The sequence below is a fragment of the Lupinus angustifolius genome, chromosome LG04, assembly GCF_001865875.1.
Source record: "Lupinus angustifolius cultivar Tanjil chromosome LG04, LupAngTanjil_v1.0, whole genome shotgun sequence".
NCBI classification, from domain to species: Eukaryota; Viridiplantae; Streptophyta; class Magnoliopsida; order Fabales; family Fabaceae; genus Lupinus; species Lupinus angustifolius.
This window is the reverse complement of record NC_032012.1, coordinates 7534721-7549055: the sequence shown is the minus strand read 5'-3', so window position 1 is coordinate 7549055 and position 14335 is coordinate 7534721. Positions and strand designations below refer to the sequence as shown.

The window sequence follows — 14335 nt, the reverse complement described above, 5'->3', positions numbered from 1 at the left end:
CCATATATTTTTTCTCATGGTATAATTGAATAATTATTATTTCTTCAATCATGAAAACAAACACTTGTATAATTGATAAATGAATAATTAGTATTTCTTCAATTTTGAAAACAAACACTTGTAAACAAACATTGTCCCAAAAAAGTGATACTTATAAAGGAAAGAGGTTCTAGCTAGTAGCTAAAGGTTTCTTTGTGCACAATTTGATATCCCTAGAAGAAAAAAGTCTGGGGATGTAGAAATCAGATAGCCTCTATGTGAGAATTTTATATATAATGTACAAAATAATTCTTCAATGAGGCCATCACAAAGTTATATATCAGCAGCATCAACTGGCAAGGAAACTGTCCTGTGCAAAAACTGTTTGCAGCAACCATACCTTTTTTCTCCATGTGATTCAGTCGCCTCACAATTCGGGTTTCCGAATTCGGGCTGCTCTTATGGACATGACTACATGAGGATAGCTACTGAAATCACAGTTCAAGTTCTGTCACTGAAGGTGTCAAAAAAGCCGCACTCTGTTTTGTGTTTTCTGTTACTACTATACGAAGATTTAACTGTTAGTCCAAAGTTTTGATCCATAATTTCCCTTAACTCCATCTGGTATTTTGCTTGAGAAATCTCAGTTCCCTTTGGATATCTTTATAATACTCTTTCTCAAGCTACGGTACATAGAGTGGATAACCGAGAAATCTTGGGATACTGATTTTGGCCAGGATTTTCCTGCATTGGGCGTGAATTTTTTTTCCAAAGCACTTCGTCCTCTGGCTTCAGCTGATACTGGTTTGTTAAACTGTCCATATGGTTCATGATGATGGCTTTGATCAGACTCTACCTGACTCAGTTCACAACTTTCATGCCGACTCCAACAATCCTGATACTGTGAGAAATTTGATTGGCTTGATGAGTTAAGTACATCTTCTCTAACCCGGTTGCCATACTCCTCAGCTTGGAACGTGATCTCTTCGGATTGCAAGTCCTTGCTACCTGGATTGTTTGAAAGAAAATTCAGCCCAGAGGCATTACGAGAGTGATTAGACGCACAATTCTGATATAAACCTTGATTGGCAAAATGGGTGTCCTCAATTGCTGGTCCCGGCTTCCAATCAGGTACTAAGGAAGCAATTTCCCCGTCTATCATAACTGCTATACTGGTAACATCCTGATCAGTAATGTCAAGTTCTGCAACCATTTCAGTTGCCACGCTTATTGCTGTGTCTGTCTCTACGTCAAATGGGAAATAAATGTTTCGAATATGACCTGTGATAAACAATTAATTCGGACCGTTATGCATAACGAAAATACACAAATCCCAGGTATAAAGTACAGACATGATAAAAAAGTGGCATCCCAACCTTCTTTATCAGTAATTCTTAGTCTCAAAAAGATGCCATCGTCATCTTTCCTCTCACCCTTGATGCTTATGTCAACCTCTTCAGAGGGTTCATCATCATCACCATTGTGCTCGAAAGGTTCAATTCCACAATTTTCAATCTCAGCTGTATGAGGACTCCAGTCTCCTTCATACCCAAAACCATTTGAGTAATCATTACTAAATATACTATAGCTTTGATGCTGATTAAAGTATGGCTGTCCGATAAGAGGAACAAAGTCATCCAATCCATCACTGTTTACGGGCCTCAAATCATACTCGCAATCATCATCTCGAAGAAATGGATCATCTAGAAGCTCCTTTGCAGAGAGCCTTAGAGAAACTGTTGTCAAGCATTTCTCAACAAATTGTCGCACGTCTGGATCCTTCACTTTATAAAAAGCATCTGGTTTTGCCCCCTGGAGATATGAAATGCCAATGAAATCTCACTAAAAAAAGATGGCCCAATGCATGAGGCTCCCACCTAGTGGGTCTGGGAGAGTATATATGTACACAACCTTATACTCGCAAGCCAAGAAGCTAGTTCTAGGATTTGAACTTTGACCTCCAGGTCACAAGGCAAACAACCTTACTGTTGCACCTTGGTTCACCATCTTGGCAATGAAATCTCACCACTATATAAAAATCCCTTATCATAATAAAGACTGAGCTAAAGAGAGCAATCTTACAGAGATAACTTTCTTGTAGATTTGAGCTGGATGAGTGCACTCACTGTAAGGATAATCAAATGTGACCATCTCTAATATGCACATACCAAAAGAATATATATCGACTAATTCATTATATGCCTCTTGGTATACTTCTGGGGCCATAAACTCAGGTGTTCCTGTGGAAACCAAACTGTCACAGATGAAACCTCTAACTAGAATTACTGATCCTTGTCCAATTATCCAGTTATACTGAAAGCAACAACTATGCCGGAAATATAACAGTCTCTTACGTTAAACTGTCATTCTTAAAACAACGCATCAGCTAAATGAACGAATTACTATTAGTATTCCAGCTGGCCACATCTTTTCTTGATAACTTCTTATATGATATTTACGGAAATGACATACCTACACAATGATCGGCATGTGATTTCCGGAGGATTGCAGCCAGGCCGAGATCCCCAATCTTCACTTCTCCTTGATTTCCATTGATAAAAATGTTATCACATTTGAGATCTCTATGGATCACGAGTGGGTCATGGCTATGAAGATAGAGAAGTCCTTCCAAAATCTGTCTACACCAATGCTTCAATGCTCTGATGTGAACTCTCTTGTGCTTTAACCGATACCTATTTGATAATTTGGTAATTAAAATAAGTGAAAAAGGTATAAAATAGTACAAGATCTAAATTGTACGAAAACTAGAATGAACAGATACAATGTGGATGATGGGAAATAGTTGAAACTTCAAAGAAACTTACTGTCTAAGAGTACCAGAAGTAAACATTTCAGTCACAAAATTAATATTCCTATTAGCAGTATCCACCCAAGATGTATAAAATTTCATAATGTTCCTATGCTTCAATGTTTTCAGGAGATGAATTTCACAGTAAAGCCTCTCAAGATCTTCAGGACTTTGCAGGAAATCATAAAGCTTGACCTGATTCCAAGCAACTTCAATCCCTTGATACTCATCAAATGCTCTATATCTGCGCCAATTAAAAACCCAAATTGTCCCAAAACAAAAAAACAAAACACAAACTCAAATACCCATTTCTGCAAACTCAAACAAAAACAAAAGAAAGCTCAAATTCTTAGCAAATCAATACTGGGCCAGCATTATAATAAACTGGAATAACCAAAAAGATTTCAAATTTAATAAAATTAAGAAATGGGTATCATGAGTTTGGAATCATACACTATCTTTGAAGATCCTTTGCCAAGAATTTCATTGTACTGCAACAAACAATTACAAAAAAAAACATCATGCAAGTAAGCGATGGATAGAGAGGAAGAAATTGAAAAGAGAAAAAGTAAGATAGAGGGTATATACTCTGCCATATCTTCCAGTTGGATCAACTTCAACAAAATCAGGATCATCTAGTTCTAACTGTGAAGAACCACTCATTTTCCTCAGAATTTTGCTTCAGTTATCCTTGTTCTTTGTTTTACGTTGATTATTATTACATAAACCAAGGAGAGGAAGAGAGAGATGAATGATCCTTTAATATTTATGGCAAAATATAAAATACTCTTTCATTTTCTGCAACCTTTTTATATAGATATTTTTTTCTATATTATGAAATGAAATATTTTTTGGTTTATTTGTCGTTGTTCTTTGTTTTCCAGTGATTAGATAAATGGATTTTGTCCCTTCTTCTGTCGCTATGACACACAAACACCAGAAGAGAGGCATGAATTATAGATATTTTAAAATTTATGGAAAAAAATAATACCCTTTCAGTTTCATCAATTTTTAATAGATATTTTTTTCTATTTATGAAAAATGAAATAATAATTAACCATAGAATAAAAGATTGGTCACTACCAACTATATTGGTCTAACAGTATAATAATTCATCAAATCCTTAAGATTATCAAAAAATTGAATGTTCAATTCTTCGGAACAACATTTGTCGGGATGGATAGTTATACTCAGAAGGATAAGAGATACTCTTATTAGTATAAAAAAAGATTGGTCACGTAAAATAAAACGGATGAAAATACATTAAATCTGTTTATAAGCTCGTATTTACCTTCAGAAAAGTCTATTTAATTAATAGGTTAGACTTTGAACAGATAAAAAAAGGCATAATAAGATAATCTATTTAATACTACCATATATTAATATGATACTATTTTTAATATAAATATTATTATTATATATGAACTTTAATACAAAATATATAAAAACAATTGTCAACTTTCAATAAATCTTTTTAAAAGCAAACTTGTTATTGACTAATTCTAACATATTATAATACAATATAATTTTAAATAAGATTATAAGTCAATTGGTACTTTTACATATGCCTATATATTAAAAAAATTAACATACTACACATATTATTAATATGTTATATAAATTTGATTTGATTTCCATAAATTATGATGATAATTACTTCTATCCTGACTTAACTTTAAAACACTTTACACATGATTATACTTTTTTTATTTATAATAAACTAATTTTGTTTGGGTTCTTGAGTGCCTATTATAGTGCAGCCTTATCTTATTATACTAATGTATTATTACTTTTAAGACTTTTTTGTATATGGGTATATGATTTTTATCTCTTCTATTTTTATAAGATGTTAGCCTTTTTAATACACAAACTGACACGTGAAATATCAAATAGGCTGAAGAATCTGAATCGAAAAAAGTTTAAAAGTGAGCCACTTTTTATGGGGATGGATATAAACGGGTCCACCCACCACATTGCTGAAATGACAAATAGATTTGTGTAAGAAAAAGCTGACAAGTTAATGGTTAAAATGTAGTTTTATTCTTTTAATTTTTAAATTGTGTGATTTTAATTCTTTGATTTTCATCCTCAAACTTACCAAATGTATAAAGTAGTAATTTTCTATAAAGTGTCATTCCTAAATGACAATAGTATATCCTATGAGTCGGATTTGGCTAACGTGTCATTCCTAAATGATACCCATAATTATAAAGTGAAGTTTTCCTTACACATTTTTCTTTTGTACATAACTTTTCCAATATTTTTTACGTATTCTTCTCATCCTCAATTTTATATTTTTTTTATGTACTACCGATTTTAGGTAAATAATTAATCTCTTTTGAAGTATATGACTATCTTTTATAACAAATATCACTTACATGAATTGAATATTTAACATTTTAATCATCTTATAAATTTAATGGAGTCTTACCACTAGACCAACACTTTATTAATTCCTCAATTTTATATAATTATACAAAAATGATTATCTCTCAACAAGGTTAATACAAATATTCCCACAATAACATCTTGTTCTTTACTAGAACACAAAGGTACGGACAATGGTTGATCAGCTGCTGAGGAAGGAGAAGGGGATAGTCGTCAAAGTAGCAGGATGAAGTAGGAGAGTTGGACCCGCCGGTGGAGGTACATGAAAAGGTTCTCCGACGATCAAGTCAGTGTATGAACTCAGTGAATGGGAGTGTGAGAATAATGAAGACAAACAACAATAGAATGAGTAATGTTAAAGAGTGAAGAGATTAAGATACTTCCTGTTGGTAGAGATCCCTATTTATAGAAGGGAGAGTTGACATTGGGTTCTTGGCTGGTGGTGCGACACGTGGCCGACCAAAGGTGTTGTCGGGAGTTGTTTTTCCCGTGTCAGGCGGTCTGCCAGGACCGTACACTGTGTCATTCTTGTCTTCTAGCCTGTAGTTGGTTTGGTAGCCGTTCTACAGCCTGTCTACTGTGCTGGCAGGTGGGTTGGTGAGGTACGGAAGGCATGCCGTCTCTTACGTCAACTCTGGTGGTCCCAACACGCGGGGCCTACCTCGGCGACCAAGCGTGGGACTCTTCGGTTCACCGGGTAGGAACAGTTGCCCCCAGTCTGCCAGGATGTTGGGAGACTCTATACGAGCTTCGTTTGATTTGGGTGTGGGATCCACCCTGGCGACCAAGTTTGTGACTACGTTGGGCGAGCATGTCGGGAGGCTGTACCTTCTTCAGGGCGGTCTGACCGTATGAGGTTTGGCGACCTGATATTGAAAGGACGTTGATTGAGTTGGCCAGGGCGCCGGGCGAGGTCTGTTATGGACGCTTCTAGACTTGGTGATTGTCCAGCTGGGCGTATGGATCTATCTTGAGCAGCTTGGTGTTTCTTTGAGGCTTTATGACGTGTTTCCTTAGTTCCTCGCGCCACGTGGTAGGTATTAATGACCTTGGGTAGTGTATCAGCTGGAGTGGGACGTTTCATCATTATCTACTGTGACCCTTAATGTCCGCCGAACTTTATTGTGTCTTGGGAGTGACCGCTGGTCACTTAACTGCCAGCACGTGGCACGACCTTTGGTTTCCGCCGAATTTTCCTTGTTTCTCGGGTTTCGATTGGATTGCACTTGAGTGTTTTTCTACGGTTCTGATGAGGATATGGATGGGCCTGGTAATTTGGCCCATGGTCCAGGTTTCTCTATAAATAGAGGGTCTTGTGACATTTCCTCTTTTACGTATTTTCAAAAAACCCTTGAATTCTTTCTGCGACTTCTTGCTTCCAGCGTGATCTTCTTTTGGATTCTTCCTAATTCCGACTCCTTCAAAAAACCCAGGTAACATTCTATTCTTCATGGTTTTCATTTGTGATTACGAGTCTGATTCCGACGTGGAGATCCTTCCTGGACCTCCCCCGTGTTTCCAAAAATTGCCACCTTCGTCTTACGCATTGGTGGAGGTTCTTGAACCGTTGAGCGTTGTCCTTCCTCCTCCCAAAGGTGGAGGTGCAGGGTTTCACTGGAGGGGCGCCGATGATTATCTGGCCTCACTGCGTGCCAAGTATGAGCTCAATTTGAGCGACAGTTCCGAGTCTGAGTCTGAGTCAGGGTCTGAGTCTGATGACTCTTGTGATGGCAGGTTCATGACGATGAGGACATATAAGGCAAAGGCTCCACAACTGTCTGTTCTGGCGGAGTTGGTCGGGGCGGATTCCCGCTACTGGTGGGTGGACAGAGAAGTGCTTGGGACGCCTAGCACGTTCCCCTATGGGAGTTCCGTCAGCCTACCTGTGGCCAAAGAAACGTTTCATGGTTTCGAGGCCAGTGCTCCTAAGTTAGTGGAGAGGGTCTGCTTTGACTTCGTCGAGGAGAGGAAAGATAAGTACACCTTCTTCCTGTACGAGGCGTACGTCCGACGCTTGGGGCTTCGTCTCCCACTCGAGGAGTGGGATATTCAAATTCTGGTGCATCTGCAGATTGCACCGAGCCAACTGACCCCAAATTCGTGGGGTTTATTCAGGCGTTCGAGATCATGTGCCAGGCGGCGGGCATTCCTTGTACTCTAAAGCTATTCTTCTGGATGTTCCGGGTCGGTCATCGCACCAATTTCGATGAAGAAAAGGAAGGGCGCCATGGGTGGACGAGTTTGATATCTCGGCCAAAACGGGGGCTGCTCACGCCATTTTCTTCAAACGAGAAGAAATGGATGGGCGGGTATTTCAAGGTCAACGTCAGGCGGGCGTGGAATAACTGGTGCCTCAGCAAATCCGGCAAGCCGCGATTCCCCTTTTCTTGGAAGGGGGACATCCATCAACGCCCTTCCAATGGCTTTTTGGTGGAGACCGGGGACTTATCTCCGGAAGAGGCGAAAGCTGCTGAACTCATAACTTACTGGATTGACGAGGGGGGAATTCTTCCTTGTTCAGCGATTCACGATGGGGGCGGGGCTTTAGTGGACCTTGTTGGTGGGGGGACCGGATTTCAACTTCTTTACTGCTTTGCTTGTATGCCTTTGCTTATCCTGTTATTAAAGTTTTTCTTCTTTTTTGTGCAGTCAAACTAAAGGCCAAGATGAGTGAGAAGCTGAGGAAGAGTCTGCTTTTGAAAAGAACTGCCGCCTTGGTTAAAAAAGATGCTGCTTCTTCTAAGCGTCAGAGAACGTCATCCCCCATCCCCTGTCCTACTGATGGGTCTCTCAGCCAGACAGATACGCTGCCCTCTTCAGAGAGTGGGGGGTCGCCTCAGAATTTGGTGGAACAAGAGCTGGTCCATAGTGCTCCTGAAATGCCTCCTGTCGTGCCAACTGAAGCAGTTCTTCCCGCTGAACCTGCTGGAATCCCTCCGCCCGCATTAACTGGGGACGAAGCCGGTACTTCGGCGCCCCCTTCCTCTGGGCAGACAGCTGGAGAGGATGTTGGTCGTTCATCTGAGTCAACTAGGAAGAAAGGTGCCACGGGGAGTCAGAACCGCATTTCCCCTGTTAGTGTCCATAGGGTTATTGAGCAGGCGCTCCTCAATGCCCATGCCAAGGAGACTTTCGACAAGTTACCTCTGTCCGTCCTTCTGCAAAATGTGAAAGGAAGTGTCGTTTTTATTGCTTCTATCCAGAAGTATCTGGAGGTGGACGGGGTTTTGGAGTCACGAATGGCGGATGCGGCGACGGCGAAACTCTGGGCTGCGCATGAGGCGGAGAAGCAGAAAATGGCTGATATTCATGCTGCTGAGAATGCGGAGCTGATCAGACTGGGTGAGGTCACCAAGGCCCAGGCGGCGGATCTATCTGCTCGTGTGGGGTTTTTGGAAAGCGACAAGGTGAAACTGACCGCCCAGGTGATGGAATCAGAAGGGATTGTCCGTGCCAAAGATGAAGCGCTTCGCCGGCGAGAAAGGGAGTCCGTAGCTTGGAAAACCCGTGTTGAGGCCACCAAGCGAGAAAGGGCTGCACTTCTAGGGCAGGTGCAGACATTAGGGGAAGAGAAGGTGTCTTGGGAGGCTCGGGTGCGGGCATTGGAGGAGGGCCGGGCGGCCGTTGAGACTGAGAAAGAGCAGCTGGAGCAGGCTGTGGGTGAGGCCGCGGCGGATGCTTGGGAGAGTGCCTAGTCCCAACTAGCTCTGGCGTTCCCAGACAAAGACTGGTCTTGGATTCAGCTGGGGGCCTATGTTGAAGACGGGCGCCTACTAGTGGGGGGTGACGACGGTGAGCCGGTTTTGATGTCTTTTCCTGGCCAGGATGGGGGCCCTTGTAATTTTTATTTTTAAGTACCTTGTAATTTTGTTCCTTTCTAATTGCCCTGTAACTTGTTTTCCTCTTAATGAATATTTTTTACACTTATCTCCTTTATTAAATTCTTATGTGTAATTCCGTATAACAATTGGACGATGTGTTTCTGGATAATTTGAACGTGATAGATTTGGTTCTGAATTTGAACGCCTTCAGTCAGGCGAAGGTCAATGCAAAACGGTCTCTTAGTGACTATAGAAAACCAATAAGTGGGCGAGGACCAGCCCCTTGGGTGGAAGTGAAAACCATAGAGTTTGCACCAGGCAAAGGGGGGGAAGACCGGCCCCTTGGGTGTAGGTGAAAATCATGGAGACTGCACCAGGCAAGGGGGGCGAAGACCGACCCCTTGGGTGTAGGTAAAAACCATAGAGTTTGCACCATGCAAGGGGGGCGAAGACCAGCCCCTTGGGTGAAAGTAAAAATCATAGGGACCGCACCAGGCAAGGGGGGCGAAGACCGGCCCCTTGGGTGTAAGTAAAAATCATCGAGTTTGCACCAGGCAAGGGGGGCGAAGACCAGCCCCTTGGGTGAAAGTAAAAATCATAGCGACCGCACCAGGCAAGGGGGCGAAGACCGACCCCTTGGGTGTAGGTAGAAATCATAGAGACCGCACCAGGCAAGGGGGGCGAAGACCGGCCCCTTGGGTGTAGGTAAAAACCATAGTTTGCACCAGGCAAGGGGGGCGAAGACCAGAACCTTGGGTGAAAGTAAAAATCATGGAGACTGCACCAGGCAAGGGGGGCGAAGACCAGCCCCTTGGGTGAAAGTAAAAATTCAGGGCTGGGAAATGATTCATCAAGACAGTTGCAGAGCATAATATCTCAATCATATATATAATTGGAAAATATTACAAAAGAAACGACCAACCGCGCATGGGGTTGTCGGTTAGGCATAAAATATTCGGAGGTTGGCGGTGTTCCAAGTTCTGGGGATGTTTTTTCCTGCTAAGTCTTGAAGCTTGTATGCTCCTTTGCCGATCTTGCTGATGACGCGGTAAGGCCCCTCCCAATTAGGTCCTAACTTGCCTTTCACCCGTCCTATGTCTGCTCTCCTTAATACTAGAGTTCCTTCGGGAAATTGGCGGGGAACGACTGAAGAGTTGAATTTCGCCGCAGTTTTCTTTTTGATGTTTTCTTCTCTGAGACGGGCCTTTTCTCGGATTTCTTCCACTTCATCGAGGTTGTTTCTGAGGAGGGATTGATTATCGCCCTTGTTGAATTGAATTGTTCGCCAAGTAGGTTCTCCTATCTCGATTGGGATCATGGCCTCTGCGCCGTATGTTAAGTTAAATGGTGACTCGCCGGTCGTAGAGTGTGGAGTGGTTCGATATGCCCACAACACGTGATGGAGTTGATCTGGCCAGTTTGCCTTTGACTCGTCTAGCCTTTTCTTTAGCCCTTTCAGGATGACCTTGTTTGCTGCTTCGACCTGTCCGTTAGTCTGTGGATGTTCTACTGAAGTGAAGTGTTGTTTGATATGAAGGCCTGGTAACAATTCTTGGAATCTTCGATCGGCAAACTGGTTTCCGTTCCGTCACTATGGCGGAGGGATGCCGAAACGAGTGATTATGCTTCGCCAGGTGAACTTCTGGATGTTTGCTGAGGTAATAGTAGCCAATGCTTCCGCTTCTATCCATTTAGTGAAGTAATCTATGGCGACAGTCAAAAATTTCAGTTGCCCCGCTGCTTGAGGGAAAGGCCCCAGGATGTCCACACCCCACCTACAGAAAGGCCAAGGCGTTTGTGTTGTGGTTAGTTCTTCTAGTGGGGCTTTGTGGAAATCGGTGAAAAGTTGGCAACGAGTGCATTTTCGAGTGAGGTCGGCCGCGTCCTTTTCCATTGTGGGCCAGTAGTACCCAGCACGAAACACCTTCTTAGCAAGTGAGGCGGCGCCCAAATGATGCCCACAACTTCCCTCGTGAACCTCTCTGAGGACGTAATCCGCCCGCTCTGGACCAAGGCATTTGAGCAAGGGGGCGGTGAATCCTCGTCGATACAGTGTTCCCCGGAGCAGGATGTACCAAGAGGAACACCTGAGGAACCGTTGCTTTTCCCTCATGTCGGGAGGTATGGTGCCATGGAGGATGTATCAGATGAAAGGGCCCATCTAGTCGTCTGGGATCTCTACCCGTTCCACTGTCATGACACTTAGGTGGTAGACTGTTCCTTGGACGACGGACCGATTGTTCCCGAGGCATTTGGTGCTGGCGATTTTGGACAAGATATCTGCTCGGGCGTTGCTTTCTCGGGGTACATGTTGAATGGTCGCTTCATCGAAGTCGGCCATGAGCTCTTTCACTTTGAGCATATATTTTCCGAGGAGGGCGTCCTTGGTTTGATATGCACCTGAAACTTGAGATACGGGTAATTGAGAATCGCTGCAAATTAATACCTTATGGGCGCCCACTTCTCTTGCTAGCTGTAGTCCGGCGATGCACGCCTCATACTCTGCCTGGTTGTTGGATGTTGGAAATGTGAAAGTAAGGGAATGTTCAATGGTTACTCCTTGCCCATCTTCCAGAAGAATTCCAGCCCTGCTGCCTCTCGGGTTAGAAGATCCATCGACGAAGGTAGTCCATACCTGCTCTGGATCGCCCTCTGGTGCGGCTAGCTCGGCCACGAAGTCAGATAGGACTTGGCTCTTGATGGTCGTGCGAGGTTCGAAACGGATGTCAAATTGGGAGAGTTCTATTGACCATGTGATCATCCACCCGACCAACTCTGGCTTATGCAAAATTTGCCTGATTGGCTGATTACTTCTGACGATTGTTGTATGAGATTGGAAGTACTGGCGTAATCTTCGTGTGGCGACCAACAACGCATATGCCACTTTTTCCAGCTTCTGATACCTTAATTTCGGGCCTTGCAGGGCCTTGCTTGTGAAATAGACCGGGTTTTGACCTTTTGTCGTTTCTCGTATCAGTACGGTCGCTACTGCTCCGTCAGACACGGTCAGGTATACATACAGGATTTTGTCAGGTAATGGCTTGGAGAGAATAGGCGGGGCGACCAAATATTGCTTGAAAGTGTTGAACACCTCTTCGCAACTCTCAAACCATTCAAACTTCTTGCTCTTCTTCAATAACTGGAATAAAGGAAGTGAATGCTTTGCAGCGGATGGGAGAAACCTGGATAGCGCAGCTAGTCGCCCATTTAGTTGTTGGACCTCCTTGACCGTGCAGGGGCTTCTCATGTTGATGATTGCCTGGCATTTGGATGGATTTGCTTCGACCCCTCGGCTGGTCAGAAGAAAACCGAGGAATTTGCCCGCCTCCACTCCGAAAGTCCATTTTTTGGAGTTTAGCCGCATGTTGTATTTGCGGAGTTGCCGAAAAATGCTTTCCAAAATGGATACTTGATCTTCGCCGGGAAGGCTTTTCTACATGATCTTCGTCGGGGAGGCTTTTGGCGATCATATCATCCATGTTGACCTCCATTTGCTCTCCAGTCTGGCCGGCGAACACCTTGCTCATCATCCTTTGATAAGTTGCCCCAGCATTTTTCAAACCAAAGGGCATGACAGTGTAGCAGTAGGCGGCTTGATCAGTGATGAATGCAGTTTTTTCTTGGTCGAGAGGGTACATCGGGATCTGATTGTAACGAGAGTATGCGTCCATGAAGGACAGGTACTGGTATCCTGAAGAGTTATCCACCAAATGGTCAATGTTTGGGAGAGGATAAGGGTCTTTAGGGCATCCCTTATTGAGGTCTGTGTAGTCCACGCACATCCGCCACTTCCCTGATGGTTTCTTTACCAACACAACATTTTCCAACCACGTGGTCTAGGTGATTTCGCGGATGAAACCCGCCTCCAGCGACTCGGCCACTTTTAAAGCGACTTCCTTGGTCCTGTCCGCCCCCATTTTTCGCATTCTTTGCGCCACTGGTTTAGCACCTTGTTTTGTTGTCAGTCGATGGCAGGCAAATGAAGGATCTATGCCCGTCATATCTGCTGCTGACCAGGCGAAGAGGTCCTGGTTTGCCTTCAAAGATGTCTCCAGCCGTAACCTTTGGCTTGGCGGAAGGGAACTGCCAAGGTACACTACCTACCCTGGGGATTGACCCAACTGTAGAGTTGTTTTTTCCCCTTCTGGTTGTGGTCGGAAGTCTCCTTCGTCCACCCGGACGTCCAATTCTACCATGTGCACGCCCTGAGGTCTTTTGGAGGGGGGCGTGCTGTTTGTTGAAGTGGGGGCGGAGGCTTATCTGGTAGCAACTGCGAGCCAAGTGTTGGTCTCCTTTTACTATGCAGACTTGGAGGGTGATCGAGAGGAACTTCATGCACAGATGGGGGATAGAGACGATTGCTCCAAGCCTGTTCAAAGTTGGCCGGCCGATTATGGCGTTGTATGCTGAATAGCACTGGACGACCAAGAACTTTGTTTGGACAGTCCTACTCATGGGGCGGTCGCCGACTGTGAGCCAAATCTCTACATATCCCCTGGGAGTGATTCCCTGACCGGAAAACCCGACCAGCTGTCCTTCATAAGGTAGGAGGTCATGGTCCCGGAGCTCCATTTTTTCAAATAGATCCTGAAAAATAACGTCAGTCGAACTACCCTGATCAATGAACAGGCGACTAACCTTTTTGTTGTTGAGTTTAGCGGTGATGACGAGGGGGTCATCATGCCCTCGGACAACACCTTCATAATCACGGTCGTCGAAGGTAATGGGGGGAGTGGATCTGTAGTTCTGTCTTTGCTGGGAGCTTCTGGCAGCGACGTGCATTACATCCCGTACATATTTCTTCTGGGCAGTCCTAGAGGTACCCCCGGCAGCAAAACCTCCTGAGATAGTGTTGATATCAACTGGGCTCCTTGGCCTCCGGTTGTCTGTTCGATGCCTATCCGCCTGAGGACGTGGGGTAGGGCGCCGTTGTTGAAATTGCGGGGGGGACCGTCTTCTTGGAGGTTCTGGTCGACGATGTTGTGGTGATCGCCGACGTTGCTCCAGGCCTGCGATGAACCGTTGTAGATGACCAGCCTGTATGAGATCTTCGATGGTATCCCGGAGCTGGGTGCAGTCATTGGTTAAGTGGCCGAACATGCTGTGATAGTCACAATATTTGGAGCGGTCTTGCGGGCCTGGCTTGGTAGGGTGGGGGCGTGGAAGTTGGACGAGGTGAGTGGAGAGGACTTCTTGCAGAATTCGTGAACGGCTGGCGTTCAGGGGGTGTAGGTGGAGTATTTGGCCTTTGTGGTTAGTGAGGGTAGGTCGCGGGGTAGGTCGTGTGGTCTTGGCCGTTTGGTTTCCCGTGAGGGGTGATGTGTTTGGGGCTCGGTAT

At 44.2% G+C, this 14335-nt stretch overlaps 1 long non-coding RNA gene and 1 pseudogene across 1 annotated transcript in view; one reads left to right on the top strand and one right to left on the bottom strand.

Moving 5' to 3' along the window:
* Positions 558 to 3567, bottom strand: LOC109345423 (annotated as a pseudogene).
* The window catches only part of LOC109344811, a 12377-nt gene continuing 6413 nt past the window's right edge, over positions 8372 to 14335 (top strand). Inside the window, exons 1-2 of the long non-coding RNA XR_002107342.1 lie at positions 8372 to 8381; positions 14075 to 14085. This is a non-coding gene — a long non-coding RNA (uncharacterized LOC109344811). The remainder of the gene's footprint in view (positions 8382 to 14074; positions 14086 to 14335) is intronic.